The sequence below is a fragment of the Sturnus vulgaris genome, chromosome 4 (genome assembly GCF_052056855.1).
Source record: "Sturnus vulgaris isolate bStuVul1 chromosome 4, bStuVul1.hap1, whole genome shotgun sequence".
Classification (NCBI taxonomy): Eukaryota; Metazoa; Chordata; class Aves; order Passeriformes; family Sturnidae; genus Sturnus; species Sturnus vulgaris.
In genome coordinates this window covers 54,170,540-54,187,453 of record NC_142246.1, presented here as the reverse complement: position 1 = coordinate 54,187,453, position 16,914 = coordinate 54,170,540, and the positions used below count along the sequence as shown (strand labels likewise).

At 39.3% G+C, this 16,914-nt stretch overlaps 1 protein-coding gene across 6 annotated transcripts in view; it reads left to right on the top strand.

The window, feature by feature from the left end:
• The window catches only part of CCSER1 (coiled-coil serine rich protein 1), a 623,842-nt gene that overhangs the window by 45,703 nt on the left and 561,225 nt on the right, over window positions 1-16,914 (top strand). The gene's annotated exons all lie outside the window — the stretch shown is intronic.

Sequence of the window (16,914 nt, the reverse complement as noted above, 5' to 3'; positions counted from 1 at the left end):
CATGAGCTACTAGACGAAAGAGAGTAAGGCCAGAATAGGAGTTGTGGGAAAAAAAGTAAAAAAAAAATGTGGATTCACTTCTTCTTTCAAATAAGTTTATGCTTTCACAACAGCTTTAGTGATTGCAGATGACTCATATGGACTGGGTGGTCAGGGCAGGGTTAGCACTCAATGATTTGCTCTTTCCATGTACCTTCAGCTGGTCTGGGTTAAAGAGCGGATTAATGTGTTGCAAGCATATATACATATATGTATAATAGCTTAAAATTAGCTGCAGTAAAGGCTGGCATTAAGCTTCTGGATTTTTTTTTGCCAGTATCTTTGGTGTGGATATTCCCAGGAATCCTTTGTTTTTTATGGACTGTAAGTTTTGTGTTGGGCTGCAATGTGCTACCTGTAGTACTTTCTTCTATTAAATAACTATAATTACATTTTCAGTACAATCAGACTTGTCTGTCCTTGCCTATCTCCTGTGTATCTTAAGTAGTACTTGGATAGTTTGGCTCCACCTTTATTTTTAGTTACCATGTGCCTAAACCTCACTTTCCCTGTATTTTCTGTTTACAATTTCTGTGTATTTTGTTCCTTGTATTCAAACGGCCATCTTCCTGAGCAAAGTTTAAAGTCTGAGCCATTAGCTGTTTTCTCTGTTTCATGGGTGTGTCAGCATTTTGTTTGTAATTTTTTTCAGATCCTCCTTATAAACGGAGACTCTTAAAGCTGCAGTCAGAATCCATAAAGACAAGACCATAATGATTAATGTAACTCATTGGCCTGAATATTGCAAATATTTCCTTGTAGATGGTATTCTCAAATCAGCCAGGAGTGAGCACTGTATGCCTGGGAAGTATTTGTGTAAGAATACAAATAACTTCAAACAGACGCACCAGCATTTGAGCTTTGATCTGTTAATGACTTCCTCATTCAATAAAGTGTGGAATGCCAAATCCCTGTGCTTGGCAAATTCAGACTGCTAATTTGTCAAAGCTGAATAAGAGGAAAACATGTATTTTGCAATTCACGTTAAGAATTTAAGGAAAACAGAAGTCTTAGTAAAAGGAGCAGTAAGATGCTGCATATCCTTTCTATCTATTGAAAGCAGATGAAAGCCAGTAGGACTAATCCATAGTGTCTACTCTCTTTTGTGTCAAATTAGGCAATTCATCTGCTTAAATAAACACAGGAATGTTTTGCTTGGTGAAGAGTGAGTACTCCAGAACAGGAGTAATAAGAAGTTCAAGTAAATATGAAATTGTTTACACTTACCTATAAATTTTAAATTGGTTAATATAACAGAAATTAGTTAGAAGGATTTTGATGGGCTTATCTTACTTACAGAGATTAGTGTAAACTTCCAGAACAGATTCTGGAAGTCTGATGTTATCACCTGAAGACTCTTTAAGAAAAGTAATTATCAAAACAAAGATAGTTCTGGAAATAGTTGTTTTCTCTGGAATTTAGCCTGACTGAGGTGAGAGATATTCTTTCCTTCTGAATTATTTGGTCTGTTGAGTGACTTTGTGTCCTAGCTACTTATTTAAAAAAGAAAAATAGATACATAATATAGAACTGCTCAAAACAGGGTCATGCAAACATGTGCCCAAATTCTGATATGCAATGAGTGGAGAATGGACTGAGAGCAGCCATGAAAAGAAAGATTTTGGGGTGCTGGTGCATGAGAGGTTGGACAGGACCTGTCAGTATGTGCTTGCAATCCAGTTGTATCCTGGACTTCATCAAGGAGCGTAACCAGCAGGGTAAGGGACAGGATTCTGCCCCTCTGCTCCAATGAGACCCCACCTGCAGTGCTGTATCAGCTCTGTGGCCTCACACACAAGAAGGACCTTGTCCTGGTTCAGCATGTCCAAAGATGATCAGAGGCCTGGAGCATCTCTCCTGTTCAGGCTGAGCGAGTTGGGGTTGTTCAGGCTGGAGAAGAGAAGGTTCTGGAGAGATAATAGAGCATCTTCCAATATCCTGCGAAGGACCTTGCGATAAAGCCAGAGAGGGACTTTTTACAAGAGCATGTAGGGGTAGGACAAGGGGTAAAAGGCTTTTAACTGAAGGAGAGTAGACTTAGGTTAGATATTAGGAAGAAATTCTTCAATTTGAAGGTTGTGAGGCACTGCAACAGGTTGCCTTGAGCAGTTGTAGGTGCCCCATCCCTGGAAGTGTTCAAGGCCAGGCTGGGTCGGGCTCTGAGCAACCTGGTGTAGTGGAAGGTGTCCTGGTCCATGGCAGGGGGTTGGAACTAGATGACATAGAAGGTCTCTTTTAACCCATTCTATGGTTTTGTGAATAGTGGAGCAACTTGTATGTGGTTAGTGAAAGATGATGAACAATGCAAGTGCTTCCAAATAAAGTGCTCTATTCCCTTAGACAGCAGTTCCCATTACAATTGCACCATATGTTCTCAGCAAGCAGCAGATGTACAGTCTAACATTTAGTGATGGAACTTTCCCATTTAAACATTTGAGATAATACTAAAATAATAATTAATCTTTGGCATTTCTAAGGTAGTTTCTTTTTGTTGCTATTTGTCCCCACTTTGCTGTGCCTATTTGTTTCAGAAGGTCTTGTCACTTAAAGATTTTATAACTATTATGTAGGCATTTCCTTATATCACTCCAATAACCCTGAAAGCATTATCCATTTTAATGCTTGGATGACTAGGTGGCTTCCCCAAGATCACACCAGGCACCACAGAAATGAAGGGGGCATCACTGGTGCCTTGAAGACTGATGCTTCTGTCAAGACAGCCACAGCTGCAGGGTCGATGGGGAGCTGCCAAGAGCATGGCATCTGGTAAATGACAAAGTGCCACCTTGAAGGCAGTGCTCAAAGACATTGTCTCCTAACTGTCTTTACCCCTTTTGAATACTTTATATTTCATTTTAAAAGGGGATTCCAGGAACTGGATGTTAATTCTAGTATTCTCTGCTGTTAGAAGGAGCTTGCTTTCTAATACCATGGAAGGTAGGTATAAAGTTAGGTCAGACCAGGATGCAAGATAATTAAACCAGGGGAAAATACCAAGTTTCCACTGCAAGTTTTGATAGATCAGCTTATGTTTGAAGTAGAATATAATCTGAATTAAAAGTTCACTAAAATCAGCCTTGCTTTGGGAAGTAGAAGGGAATTGACTGGCTATAATAGGATATATTTTTAAAAGTGTCAGTTAAAATTGTTCCTGTCTGGTCATGTTCTCTAAGAGTGATCTCGCATTGTTTGTTGTGAGTAGTACGTTAACCTTTATAGCCTCCTGAGGAATGTATTGATTAGCTTCCTTTTTTCAATTCAGCTTTACAGTTTCTTGGAAAAATATCCAATATGAGTATAATGTGTAGAAATGGGTATAATATTTCCTTCATTGGAAAACTGATGATTTTGTAACTTTCTTGTGTTGCCCTTTGCTAGAGAGACATGCAGTCTTATGGGACTTTGGTTCTTAAGTTCTTGAAAATAGCAGCAGAGCTGTAAGGAAAGCAAAACACTTTGTTTTTATTGAGTATTTTTTAACTGTAAAAGCTTTTTTAGCAATTTTGTCAAGTGTGAAACTTGATCTGTTCCCTACAAAGTGTAGTTGTCTCTTTCTGCAGTTTATTTACAGTTCATTAGAAGTTCATGACCTATTTCTCCCCCCTCCCAATAATTCTGCTTAAGCCAATCAATAATTTTCAGATCTTTTCTTGGTAGTAATTTTGCAGGCAGATGTTTGATCTCTATCCCTTACCTAATTGAGGCTGAGTCAAGGCTGAAGACTCATTTCTTTGTTATGCATGAAGTTATAAAGAGTGCAGTAAATGGGGACAAATGGCAGGTGTTTTGTGCACAGACAAACTAGTAATAGATTTATTTGTTGCCTCTTGAATTATTTTGCCTTATTGTGTTACTGCATTATTCAAAGTGGCTTCTGAGGGTAAAATACAAGAAAACATCCTTCCTTTGTTCAGTGATATTTCTTGACGATCTGGATGAGTGATCAAAACAGAGTGAGTTAGTTACTTTAATATTCTTTACTTTCCTGGGATATGGACTGTAGTTCTGGTGGTGAAGCCTGAGTATTTTTTTCTCTATGAAGACAGTCATTTAGTTTAGCATTCAGCACATCTTATCAGTTGGACTTGCTCTTGCTTTTTCTAATGGAGCTGAAGAATCAGCCACTCAAAGTCACTCTCATTTTGTTGTAGGTCCTGACACCATTCCACATCTTTTCCAAAGGAACTTCCATACTCTTAGCTTTTTTTGCTCTGGACCTTCCTGAAACTGCCTCTAGGGATGTTGACCTCATTTTTTAATTGGCCAGTTGTAAGATTCACCAAAATTAAGGATCTGTTCTTCACTGCCTCTGTTTTTCTACAGTTGTCTATAGCTGCATTCATAGAATGATCATTTTTTATTTCTTGAAAGATTATTTTTTTCCCCTTACCAACCTCTCAGATGTCCCTTGAGGAGTTAAAAGTGTGAGAAATATACAAGCAATGTGCTGCTGCTTTAAGTGACTTTCTATTAGATGTAAACATGAAATCCTGGCCCTGTAGAGGTTTAATTCTGACCATTACTAGAAAAGAATGCAGTTTAATGAAGGTCTGTTTTGTTAAAAATGTTGTTGTGAGGGTGAGAAAGTTGCTCTGTCATTAACTTTCTTCTCTACTAAAGACACATGGTGTGATTCTTGGAGTTGTCCTGTGCAGCCAGGAGTTGGACTCATGATCCTTGTGGATTCATTCCAACTCAGGATATTCTGTGATTTTTTTGACAGGCATCTGTTGACTTTTGCCTTGCTCTACATTTTTGCAGGACAGTCAGATAGCTGTGGCTCTGAAACACATCTCTTTTTCTTCCCTGTCTTTTTTTCTGAGTCTAAACCAGTTTATTTGATGAAAAAACAAATCTCCTAGGCTTCAAATTTGAAGATTATCAGCTCTCTTACATGTAGTATGAAACTACTTGTCTTTAAAGTCATTTTTTCGAGAAGTGATGTCCCATCTTTTCAGCTGGAGTAACCTGCTTTCATATACTTAAGTACTTCACTTTCCTTATTAGCACAATATACTTAACAAAACTCAAAACAGTTTTTTGGGCAGTATTTCTTCATTTGGGGTATAGCAGGCCTCAGATCTTCTGTGTTCCTGACTCCAAATCCCTAGCTACTGACCTCAGGGCTCCCCTGGTGCTTTCTGCCAGGGCCTCCAGGAAGGTTGGTTCTCCCTGACTGTTATGTATGTTTTTTACATCTTGTCCTGTCCAGACTGGTCTGCGGGCTGCTGCATGAACTGTCACCTGTTTGATTTGTTTGAAAGCTTGTTGTTGCTCAGAGCCCCATGTGAAATTGTTGTTCTTCTGGGTCACTTCATAGAGAGAGCTGGCAATCTGACAGTCATTTGGAATGTGTATTCTCCAGAAACCTACAATGCCTAAGAAAGCCTGTGTGTGTTTCTTACTAATTGGTGGATATGCAGGCATGATTTTGTTGATCACACCCATTGGGATCTAACAAACTCTCACCATTTTATTCCTGTACAAGTTCCTTGACCTTACTTTGTTGAATGGCAAAAACAGCTTTCAGAAAGATTTGAAGCATTTTTTCTGTTTCTCAAAAGCTTCTTCTGTGGTATTACCCCCTACATGATGTTGCCATCAATTTACTGCAGGTGTTCCTGAGCTTCCCCTTTGTCCAATGCAGCCTGGATTGGTCCATGGCAGATGGTAGAGGCTGTGTCCCTCCCCCAGGGATGGGGGATTCCAGGTATACTGGGCACCACACCAAGTGCAAGTGAGCTCTATTGCCAAAGGGATTAGTGGTACCAGTTTTGGTACACTGCTGGGCTGCCTTTTACTCCAGTTTGTGCTGAAGTGTGTCTGGTATAGCAGCAGGTTGATTTCAGTCATGTCACAATAATCTACTGTTAATCACCATTCTCCATTAGACTTTCCCACTGGCCATATGAGGCTGTTAAAGCGTGAGCAGTTCCTACTGATGACTCTTGGTGATCCAGCTGGTGATTCAGTTTATGGATGAGAAGTAGGGAGTCTTGGTTGATGTGATATTGCTGCTGTTATGGTAGTGATCACTACCTGATCACTTCAACCTTCAGTAATCCCATGAGAGGAGGGTCCTTGAGAGATCAGGCAAGATGGACAGCTGTTTAATTTCCTTTGTCTCCAAAGCAGCTATACAACAAGCCCACTGCATAGTTCAATGCCATTGGGGTACCCTTTGTATCTGCTAGAGGCTTGTACTCCTGTGTTTCTCATGTTCCAAGCCACTGGATCCACACAGTCCAATAAATGCAGTTTTCTGTCATAGCCTCTTGGCTGGAGGAAAGACCCCTCTAATACTCATCATAGGATCCTTCACTTATGTCTTGTAGAAATGAGTGAGAATTTCTTTCCATAGGATCAAGAGTAAAGTCAGCTTTTACCTCTCTGCCTGGGAAATTGCCCACTGCAGACTAGAGCAGCAGCAGCTTTCTGGAAGGAACTCCCATTTGTGATTGTTTTTCCCTACAATTGATGTACCTATGTCTCTAGTGCTGAGGTAGATTTTCCATCCAAGTTGCTCACATTTTCTCTGTGGTCTCACAGGTAAAACCATAGATTACCCTGTGGTTATAACTTCTGTATCCTCTGTCTGGAGCAAAAGTTGGATGAGTTTTCCTTATCTGCAATGGAAAGTCTCAATGATGAGTTCCCACATCTCTGCATTGATTTGTAGTAATACTTAAATTGGCTAGAAGTTGGTGAAAGACACAATTATAGTACCTGCTATAGATCTTGCCTGCAATGTCTTGCCCCCCACTCCAAGCCATGCTGGAGCTGTAAATGTATGTCAAGTAGAGAAATGTTTCTTTCTCTTCCAAGTCTTCCTGCATTTTTGTTTTTTGTCTGTGGAGAATGTTTCCCTGCAGGTAGCAATGGTGCAGGTGCTGCCTAAGGTATCATGAGGACAGATTTTGGAGCAAGACTCTTCACCAAGTCAAGGTTTTCTTAAAGCCAGTAGATAGCTTGTAGCTCTCACAGAAGCAATCACCCTGGCAGCATGTTCCTGGAGAAGCTGAAGCTGTCTGGCCCATCTCGTAGAAGGCACAAGGGAGGGAGCAAAATGCAAGAGCAGCGTGGCCTCAAGGGGCTGAGCCCTCTCTGTCTGGGCTTGGCCTCTCTTGGAGAAACTCGGGCCTGGCTAGGCTGTCCCGGGCAGCAGATCATGTGGAAAAGACTTCAGGCTGGCTCTGTCTTGTTCCTCTTGTTTGTCAGCCTATCCTGGTTTCCTCTGCAGCAGCTGAGACCCACCTCTGCCTCCTGGGACTGGGCAAGGGGCTGGGGAGGAGGCAGAGGAGCTTTGGTGCCTGCCCAAGCTTTTCCTCCACGTGGGCTCTCAGCCCTTGCCCTGTGCGGTGCTGGCCCAAGGCTGTGGCGGGTCGTGGCACCATCCCGCCTGGCACCATCCCGCCTGGCACCATCCCGCCTGGCACCATCCCGCCTGGCACCATCCCGCCTGGCTGAGCCCCACGGCTCCACGCTCTCCAGTGTCTCCTGGCTTTCCTGCAAGGGCAGAGATGAGCCAAACCCCGCCGAGCTGCTCCAGCAGGCCATCTGCCAGGACCTCCGGGTGACAGGCAGCTGGGCACAGGAGGACCGGCTCCCTATGCCCAGGCCTGGCTGCTCCAGGTCCAGGGAAGCACATCGTACGTGAACGTGGTCCAGGCTGGAAAGGCCAAGGCTGCTGGGGAAGAGAGCGGCCGTGGAGACAGCTGTCCATCTTCCCTGACTTTTGCATGTCATACCCATCCATTTTACCTGACTTTGGTTGTGAAGAACTCAAGAGATTTCTGAGTCAAGGATGAGATAGAGCACAAAAGCAGTCAGCTGGAGTCTGGACATGAGAAAAGCCTGCCCCATTGCTTTAAATCAGAGATAAATCTCAGAGAGAAATTGAGCCTGACCTTAGGAATCTGAGAGAATATATATATTTACTGTTTCAGCAGGTTGAAGAATTGTGTGTTTATATTTGTCATGTATGTAATAAAGGGCAAATAATTAGGCTGCTGTTGGACTTTTACTGAAGCTACATCTGTTTTTCAGCTGGCCGTGTCTTCTAAAATCATTTGTGATAGGATTTAAAAAAGAGACCGAAAAAGAATGCATCATAATATTTTACAGAGCAGCCTTTGGCTCACAGCCAAAAAATATTGTAACCCTTGACATAATTATTAGAGCAGTATGATCTTAAGAGGTAATAGAGAGTGCAGTCTCTGCCCTTCTTGATGGGAATTTAGGTCTGAAGCAGAGGTGTTAATTTTATTGATATCATTAAGGGAAAGGTAATATAGTGATACTGTAATTTTCCACACAGGATGGAAATTAAAGGACTTTATCCACTTTGCAGCTGGGTTGAAGACAGAGAGAGCCACAGATATGATACATGATCTTTCAAAAACATTAATAAAAATTTAAAATTTCACTCCTCTAAAACAACTACAGTAATTTTTAAAAATTGATTTGATAATTGGGCATTAAATAAGCAATATAGACAAACCGTTTAGAAGTATGTCTGATGGGACTCTTTGGAATTCTTCAGGGACTGTGATTTGCTCACTAGATTTGGTAGGAAATGGCAAAAGTTAACAAGGGGAAGACTCAAAGGATAATGATATTCCACTTCCTTAGGGTACTCTTAGGGTGAATATGTATAGGAAAAATAAGACTAAGAAGTGTGCTCAACCAAGAGATTTCCTTTATTTTGTCTTTTGCTTGACTGCAGAAGAGCTAAGAAATCCTCATTTGAATTATAAATGATGAATAAAAAACTTAATGTTAGTATGAAAGAAGAGGCTGTGGCTAACTAAAAAACTTGCAAAATACCTATAGTATCTCTAAGAGTCAAGGCAGAGGAGAAAGAAAACCAGTTTCAACTGACTTTGATCAGAGGTCTATGTAATGTGTAGTCCCTATTTTTAAGACTAATTTAGAACCATACTAGAAAACTTTATGCTATCACAAAAGAACTAGTTTCTAATCTATGCTTTAAATTTCATCCTTCATCTTTGCTTGTTCAGGTTTGTTTCGTATTTGAATTGGAAGCTTATTGAAGTGTTCACCATATTTTCATATTATGTGATTAAATAGGGTGACTGAGACAGAGCCTAGATCTAAGCATTGATCTAGTCAAAATAATAGATGGCTTCTGAAATAAGTTCCTTTTTTTTTTAATACAAGATATTTTTATCACTAGTTGAAGTAGAAAAGCTATCTTGAAGCTTCTTGTCGCAGCATTTTCTTTTTAAGAAAAGACTTAATTTCTATTCAGTGTTTTACTCTACTAAGTTGCACTGTCTGGTCACTGTCAGATGCTGGAAGATTAATGCCTCGTTTCTTAGGCATTTCCTGCATGTGGTACTTGCCTTTCTGACATATGTTCTTGACAGAGGAAAATGAGGGAGATTTTCTGTCGTCATTGTCTATCATCATTGAACGTAACACTCTGGGACATTATCCCAAGAAGCTTATGCATCTTTTTGCTATTGTCTGTGTAAGCTGTAGTCAGATACAGTAGATTTTTAGAAATCCTCTTCGTCCCTTTGCACAGAGTTGCGATTTTTCAAAAGATCTCAGCAGGATTGACTAGTTAAGACTGCTGTGCATCAGATGTTTTGGAATATCTCATCCAAGCTGGCAGCTGGCACAGTGCTGTTCACTAGCTCAATTTCTTGGTAACACCTTTAATTTCTAGAACTTTCATGCAAAATATATCCTCCTCTGCTGAAGCATAAGGTTGGTTTGATGGCTGTGAATCTGGCAGTTTGCTGTCCAGGAACAGACCTCTCCTTCATTACTTCTGATGATATCCCCTCTGTGGACTTGAACTCCATCTCTCTGTGTCATTTTGTTAGCAGTCTTTTTACAGTGTGCAGAGGGAGTCTGCAAGCAGGATGCTTGCTTAAATGTGACATTTACAAGTGCAAAGTGACTGTCTATTGTCTAACAAGAGCTACTAGATTAAGTATTAATATACTCACCATCCTGGTGAGACTTCTAGACAGTTCCTTATTCATGCTATCTGTATTTTGGTTATCTGTATGTACCATCTATAAGAATAATAAGCAGACGTACTCTACCAGGGTTCAGAACATGCTTTAAGTTTTCAAAATAAGATTGTTTAATCTTACTACTGCTGATGAAATTCAGGTGATGTTGCTCTTTTCAATTTTGATTGCAGTTCCCATCTTCTCGCAGAACATTTTGTGTTTATGTGTTTAACAAATAGGAGAGTGTTTTGGTTAGATAATTTTGTCTTTTTTTTTTTTTTATTCCTAAAGAAGAATGGTATGTGTTCCTTGATCATTTTTGGAAAATAAATCATGAAAATAAATCATGAAAATACTAGAAGAGCAAATACGCAAAGAGGTTCATTGTGTGTAAGAACAAGAATTGTTATGCACAGAAGTTGGTAATATCAGTGGCTTAAGAGTCCCTTAATTTACCTGTTGGTTCCAGTTTGAAAGCTTCATTGTGTAACAAATAAAAAGATCGAGGCAGATGTGAGAACAAGAATACATGGTGACCAGTAGATGTTTCTGTAATCAGATGTAAACGGGCTGTGTTTTGGGAATACATTGACATGTTATGCTGCAGTGCAGGAGGACCTGGTTCAGCACCTGTGTTAACCAGCTCTAAACAGAAGATGTTTTCCCTCCTGGTGTGCAGAATCTCAGTTGTGGGCAGACTCATAGAATGGTTTGGGCTGGAAGGCACCTTTAAATATCATATTGTTCCAGCCCCACTGCCATAGGCAGGAATACTTTCCACTAAACCATGTTGCTCAAAGCATCTCAGTCTTCAACACTTGCAGGAATGGAGCATTTTTTGAGTGATTCATTCCAGTGTCTCACCACTCTTCACCACAAAAAGTTTCTTCTTTATGTTTAATCTAAACCTACCTACTTTCACTTCAGAGCTGTTCTTGGTGTCCTACTTTCACTGTCCTTATTATTGATGCAGATATTCTGTAACATTGCTCCCAGTGCAGACTTTGAGGGACATGACTGGTTAGTGGTGTCTGTGTGGACACTTAGTTATTGAATGTGATGAATCATTTGTTGGCTTCATTTTCAGGTGCACCAAAGCTTTCTGACTGACCTTTTTCATTGTGAACAAGATACACCTAAGCAGAAGCAGCTAAAATTGTTGACTATGTCAAAGCAAGCCTTTAAAATGGGAAAGGCCAGTCTATGTAAAACCAGCTGAAGCAGGAATAATATTTACTGCCAGGAGCGCGTTTTGGTATCTGATCATTGAGGGCCATGGAGGAAGATGGGTCTTGAATTACAGCTTTTGCAGCAGCTGTGAGACTGTACATGTACGTTCACAATATGCCCTCTGATAGTTGTAGGCAGCTTGGAAAGTGTGGCAGCTCTATTGCTATTTAATACTGAAGAGCTCAGGTGTGATGGAGTAAGTCATGACTAGGCACTGTCATGAGCTAAAACTTAAAGCTGTCCAAAACTTTTAGCTGTGAGCTTGTAATTACACAGTTTTGAGTGCTGATGTAGTAACTGAGATTGCACAGCCTCATTTTCTGAATTTTCCATCCTGTTTACTGATATCTCTCCCCTGCAACTTTGTTCAGACTCACCCGGTGCTTCTAAAGCAGACAAAATATGCTTGTGTAAAATGAAATATGTGAAAACAGTTCATCTCACTTATCTCAAAAGAACATAACTAAATCAGCAAAATTTCAGATTTGTGTAGAATCGGAGGTCAGGGATATACAAATGTTGGTATCTCACAAGTATGCATGCAGAAATGAACTATGTCCCTCTGAATCCATTTCTTAAAATCTGATATTATTAGCCTTTAAACAATTACTGTGCAAACTGTTTCCTTATTGAGGTAATTGGGAAATACCCATACTTATTTTTTGACACCTCTTTAATACATTCAAGACTGGAGACCTGCTGTATTTAGCTGTCTTTTAATCTGAGTTTTGTGTTCACACACTAGTGTGTGAAATCTGCTCTTATGTCTCTGATTTTTGGAACTGAGAACCATATGGTATCTTGATTTTGCATTTCTTAGATCTTCTTAATTGTGCCTGCATAGCAATTAGGCTTGTGCATAAATTTGAGAAAATAATGCATTCATTTGTTCTTAGTATATAAAATATACTGAGCATTTGTTTCAGCTTTCACAATAACCATTCAGAACAGGACAATTTGGGTTACAGTTACTGTGTAGTTAATTTGACCCTTTAAGGTTTGCTTTACTTTTTTTTGGTCTTTTATTATAAAATGTCAAGACACAGGATGTCCAATTCATCCAGTGAAGGGGGCTAAATTATGTCTTTGTGCACTGATCCAGCAAAGCACTTGGCATTGTGCTTATGTCCCATTTGAAGTCAATGGGATCACTTATGTTTTAGAAGAAGCGTGTGCTTTTAAGTGTTTTACTGAATGGGGTGAGATTATTCTGAAAGTCAAGCATGTGCTTAAGTGCTTGGCAGAACTGAATTTGTTAATATCTGAGTTAGCACAAGAAAAACTGAACCTTGTAGCGTGTTTGTTTAGAAGATCCTTTTTGTAAGTTCCAGCTGAGTTTGAATGGCTCTTGAGAGAATGTCGTTATACCGTAAATCAGATACTGTGATGTATCTTTCAATGGAATTAAACAATACATTGGCATGACTTTAGGACTCTTCCTCATTCAAACATGGTTTTATCACCAAACTTCTCTTTTCAATTTTTGTCTCTTACTAACTTTTAAAATATATTTTGCACTTCTGCCATAGTTTTCTTTAACTCTCTGTTCTTGGCATTTATCCTCTCTCTAGGTTAAGAGGTGAGTTGAATTTCTTCCTTGAGTTTCTTAACAGTTGTGTATCTCCATAGGCATCTCTCCTGTTGGGAGACAGGTCTCCAAATTGATCACTCTGAATTGACATTAGAGGTTATTTCTACCATCATTATTTCTCCATTGCTATTGGCATCCTTGCTCACCAAATTTCTATCTATTTATTGATCCTTTGTATATGCTAAAATTGTTGGAGGCAAAATATTGACTACAGATTGTGTTGCTTAGACGTGAGGGAACGTGTTGTAAAGAAATAGCAATTTGTCCTTCTACCAAACTTCTAGGCATGACATAGTTATCTCTGCTTTCTGTCATTCCAACCAGGAGGCAGAAGACAAATGGATTGCTCCCTGCTAAGAAGTTAATTATTTGATTGGACTTCCAGGACTGGCATAAAGCACCCATTCTTGTAGAAATGCTGTCACTTAATGAACCTGATGTTTCAGGAAATCAGACTAGCTTTGAGAGTTATATTTGGTGATAAAGGGGAGCAAATGATACCGACTTGGACATAATGATGGATTGTGATTAAAGCCTTTTATAAGCTGTACAGTGGTTAACAGTAACAAAGCACACCAGAGACATCCAGGAACAAACAGTAAAAAATTCTTATATCTAAGGACTCTAAAATCTAAACTTACTGGAAGCTAAAATACCTATTAACCTATTATTAGATTAAAATATTCCTGCTATCGTAATTTTGATGAGAGAGATAGGTTCTTATGGGTCCCTTGGTCACAGAGCAGGTCACTGCTGAGTAGGGGCAACACAGCTGATGGCCTTTACTCTTTCACTTAACACCTGGATATTTATGTAATACCTGGGATAAAAGAAACTGGGATATACCATCTTTTTATAGACTTTTCTGTGTTGAATTTAGGGTTGAACACTAGCATTAATAGAAGTTTGTGTTGAGTTGTGACTACAAGCTGTGAAGTGCCAGATAATTGGGTTCTAAATCCAGAGAAACAAATTAAACTAGGTGTTAATTTTTTCTGGAGTTCTTTGGAACTTCCATGATGTTTTTGTTCTCTTTAGGCAGCACTGAGTTTTCAATGGTTTCTTTTATTTCTTTCTGTGCCTGTTTTGTGGGCTCTGTTTTATGCTTAGACTTCGTTAACATTCAGTTTTCAAAATAAAATGTAGGTCTTTACTATATGTAAACTTATACACATGGTTCCAGGTATTACTGTGGCACTTGGTTATCTTAAAGTGTGCTATACTCAATGCTACAGAAATGTGACCCACTGTGTTTTAATGTTTGATTAACAACTTTCAATTAGAATTTGAGTATATGAATATTTTGAGTTGTCTGGAGTGTTCTTCTCTTTCATTGTTTTTATTAGCAGTAACAGAGGTGGAAATTAGTGTAATAAATTTAATCTAGAAATAATTATAATTTCAATATAACAAAAGAGTCTTTGCTAAGGTTCATGGAAGTCTTAGCTAGAACATGATAAATATGATTTAGTTCAAAATGTAGTATGATTGATTCCTAAAACGTGTTATTCTTATAAGTAGTGTCCAGTGGAGTACATTAGCATATAAAGAAATGTAAGCAGTTAGTTTGCAATTAAAATAATGAAATTACACAATATTGAGGGTGGTAATTATGAATGTATTTAATATTCATCCCCATGAGGCACACATCTTGTGTGGTAAAAACTGCAGGGAACAGGAATCGTGGAATCATGCAGTTCCCTTTCATTGGAGTTAGTAAGCTGTGAGTAGCTTTCCTGGAAGCTTTCAGTCAATCTGAATCCTCAGTCTGAGTGTTACCAGTTCATTTTGCATCACCAGATTTCTTTCAAGACAAAAGTTGGAAGTTGTTCTTTTCTGTTGAGCTTAGAGGAATTTGGAAAAGAGCATTGCTGTTACATTATTTTATGGTAATGCAGTCAACAGCTGCAACAGTGACGTACTACAATTATCTTTTTATTGATCAAAGACCAATCTGTAAATTAAACTGTGTAGCGTTAGGCAAAGTTTTCACCATTTATTTCATGAATACTAATAGCCACACGTATGTTGTATTTTTAAAATCCTTTCACTCAAAAGCACATACTTCTATCAAGATGTGAGTGGTCCTGTTGACTTAAATGGGACATAAGTGCAGTTGGATCCCTTGAAGAGTTTTTAGCACCGTGCCTTTTTGACTGTGAGGATGTGAGGTAAACTATTGGTCTGTCTGTCTCATTGCTCTGTTTTTAACACAGCTCTAAGCAGACACGTAGAGAGAAGCTGGATTGGAACACAGGTGTATGGCTCTTCAGAACTGCGTGATTAATTTGCTAGGGTTTTATTAATTTTCATTGTAATACATTAAGGGATTCTGTCCTTGGTCAGCCAAAAAAAGAGAAAACCCTGCTTCCGTCTACTTAAATTACAAGTCTGTGTGCTGGGAGTGATTGGATCATGCATGTCCAAGTGTTGCTTTTGTAAGAGTTGAGGAAGAATTAGGGATGGGGTGATTGAGGCTTAAAGGATGGTTTAAATCAGCATGATTCACTTTATTGGAGCCTGTTGAATTTACAGCAGATGAGGATTTGGTCCTTTTTAATGCAGTTAAGGTCACATATTGAACCAGTGACAGAGGTAATAAATGACCCCAGCCGTTGTTGTCACTGTGGTTGCCATATACACAGCAGAGGCACTTGAGACTGAAAAGGAGCCAGACTGGGAAACGTGCAGGAAGCTTTATCATAAAAAGTAAATTGCTGCTGACATTGGAGCTGTGATTCAGGAAGGTAAGAGAAATAGAGAGAGAGCACTGAGCAAAGCCTTGCAGCTCTGCTGGGACTGCACAGTGCTGAGACAGTTGTGAAGTGGTTGCTTGAAGTGAGCAAGACACACAGATTTTAGAAAGAGAACATTAAAGCTGAACTTGAATGGACTACTAACTGTGCAAATCAAGTGGGCTATGCTTTAGAGACAGACCCTTATGATGTCAGGAAGCTGTTTTTCTTTTTTGTGTGTACTTGTTTTTGTGGGTGTTTTTGGTTGGTTTTTTTTTTTTTTTTTTTTTTGGGTTTTTTTTTTGGCAGAGGGAGGAGGCAGCGCTATAGAGATGCTTTGAATGCCTGTGGGAGTAGTAGCCAATATTGGTGCTTTGCTTCTCTCTACCAGCAAATTTTATGCACTGTACAGCACAGAGCTAGGGCTGTGTTATTCCTGGTATTTTCCTCGTGAGAATACCAACTGTCTTGTGCGATAGTGATCTGTTCCACTCGAATTCCAGAGGAAATGGCTGGCAAGAAGTCTCTTTCTCTCTGTGTCCTGGGCTAAGGCAAATGCTAGATCTGCTGTTTTTCAATGTGCTCTAGTAGGCATTTTACACCTATTTTTCTTGCATGAAAGAAAAAAATACTCTTGATTGTCTGTAGGTTTCTTTTCCCTTTTAGTTAAAATAAAACACAACCAGAAGTCAAACTGCTGTCTATATATAAACACATCCTATGTTTACGACTAAATGCTAATATTTAGTGTCAAGTCCAAATATAATTATTTTCCTTAAAATATTATTGGAACATGCTTTTCTGCTATCTCTAAGCGCTATAAAAACACAATTGTGGGCATCAAGAATGAGGGTGAAAGGAGAGAAGGATATGAAGGAAGAAGGATAATATTTGATCCTGTTGAATACTTCCCAGTCCCCAGACTGCTATCTCTACGTCCACCCAAGATGTCTCAAAATTAGTTCATTTATCTTTGTTACTTCACAATATAATTTCCATATGAACTCAGGGACCCGTATAAGTCCACTTCACTTGTTAAAGGTGAATAATTCATTGCATGCAAGCCCTATTTGGGGAAGATAACTGAGGACTTGATGCCATGGCATTTGAATCACAAAGCAAGCTCATGCTCTTTGATGCTTGCATTTCCAGGTTATTCCTTATACTTGTATCTGTTTCTAATTAAACTTAAATATTGTGAATACCAGATGTGTGAAATACATTGTACACTTCTCCAGAATCCAGATGAATGACAGAGGTGAGAGAGGTACAGTTTCTCCTCTGTTAGAAAAGCAACACAACACACCAAAACATGAATGTGACTGCTTCT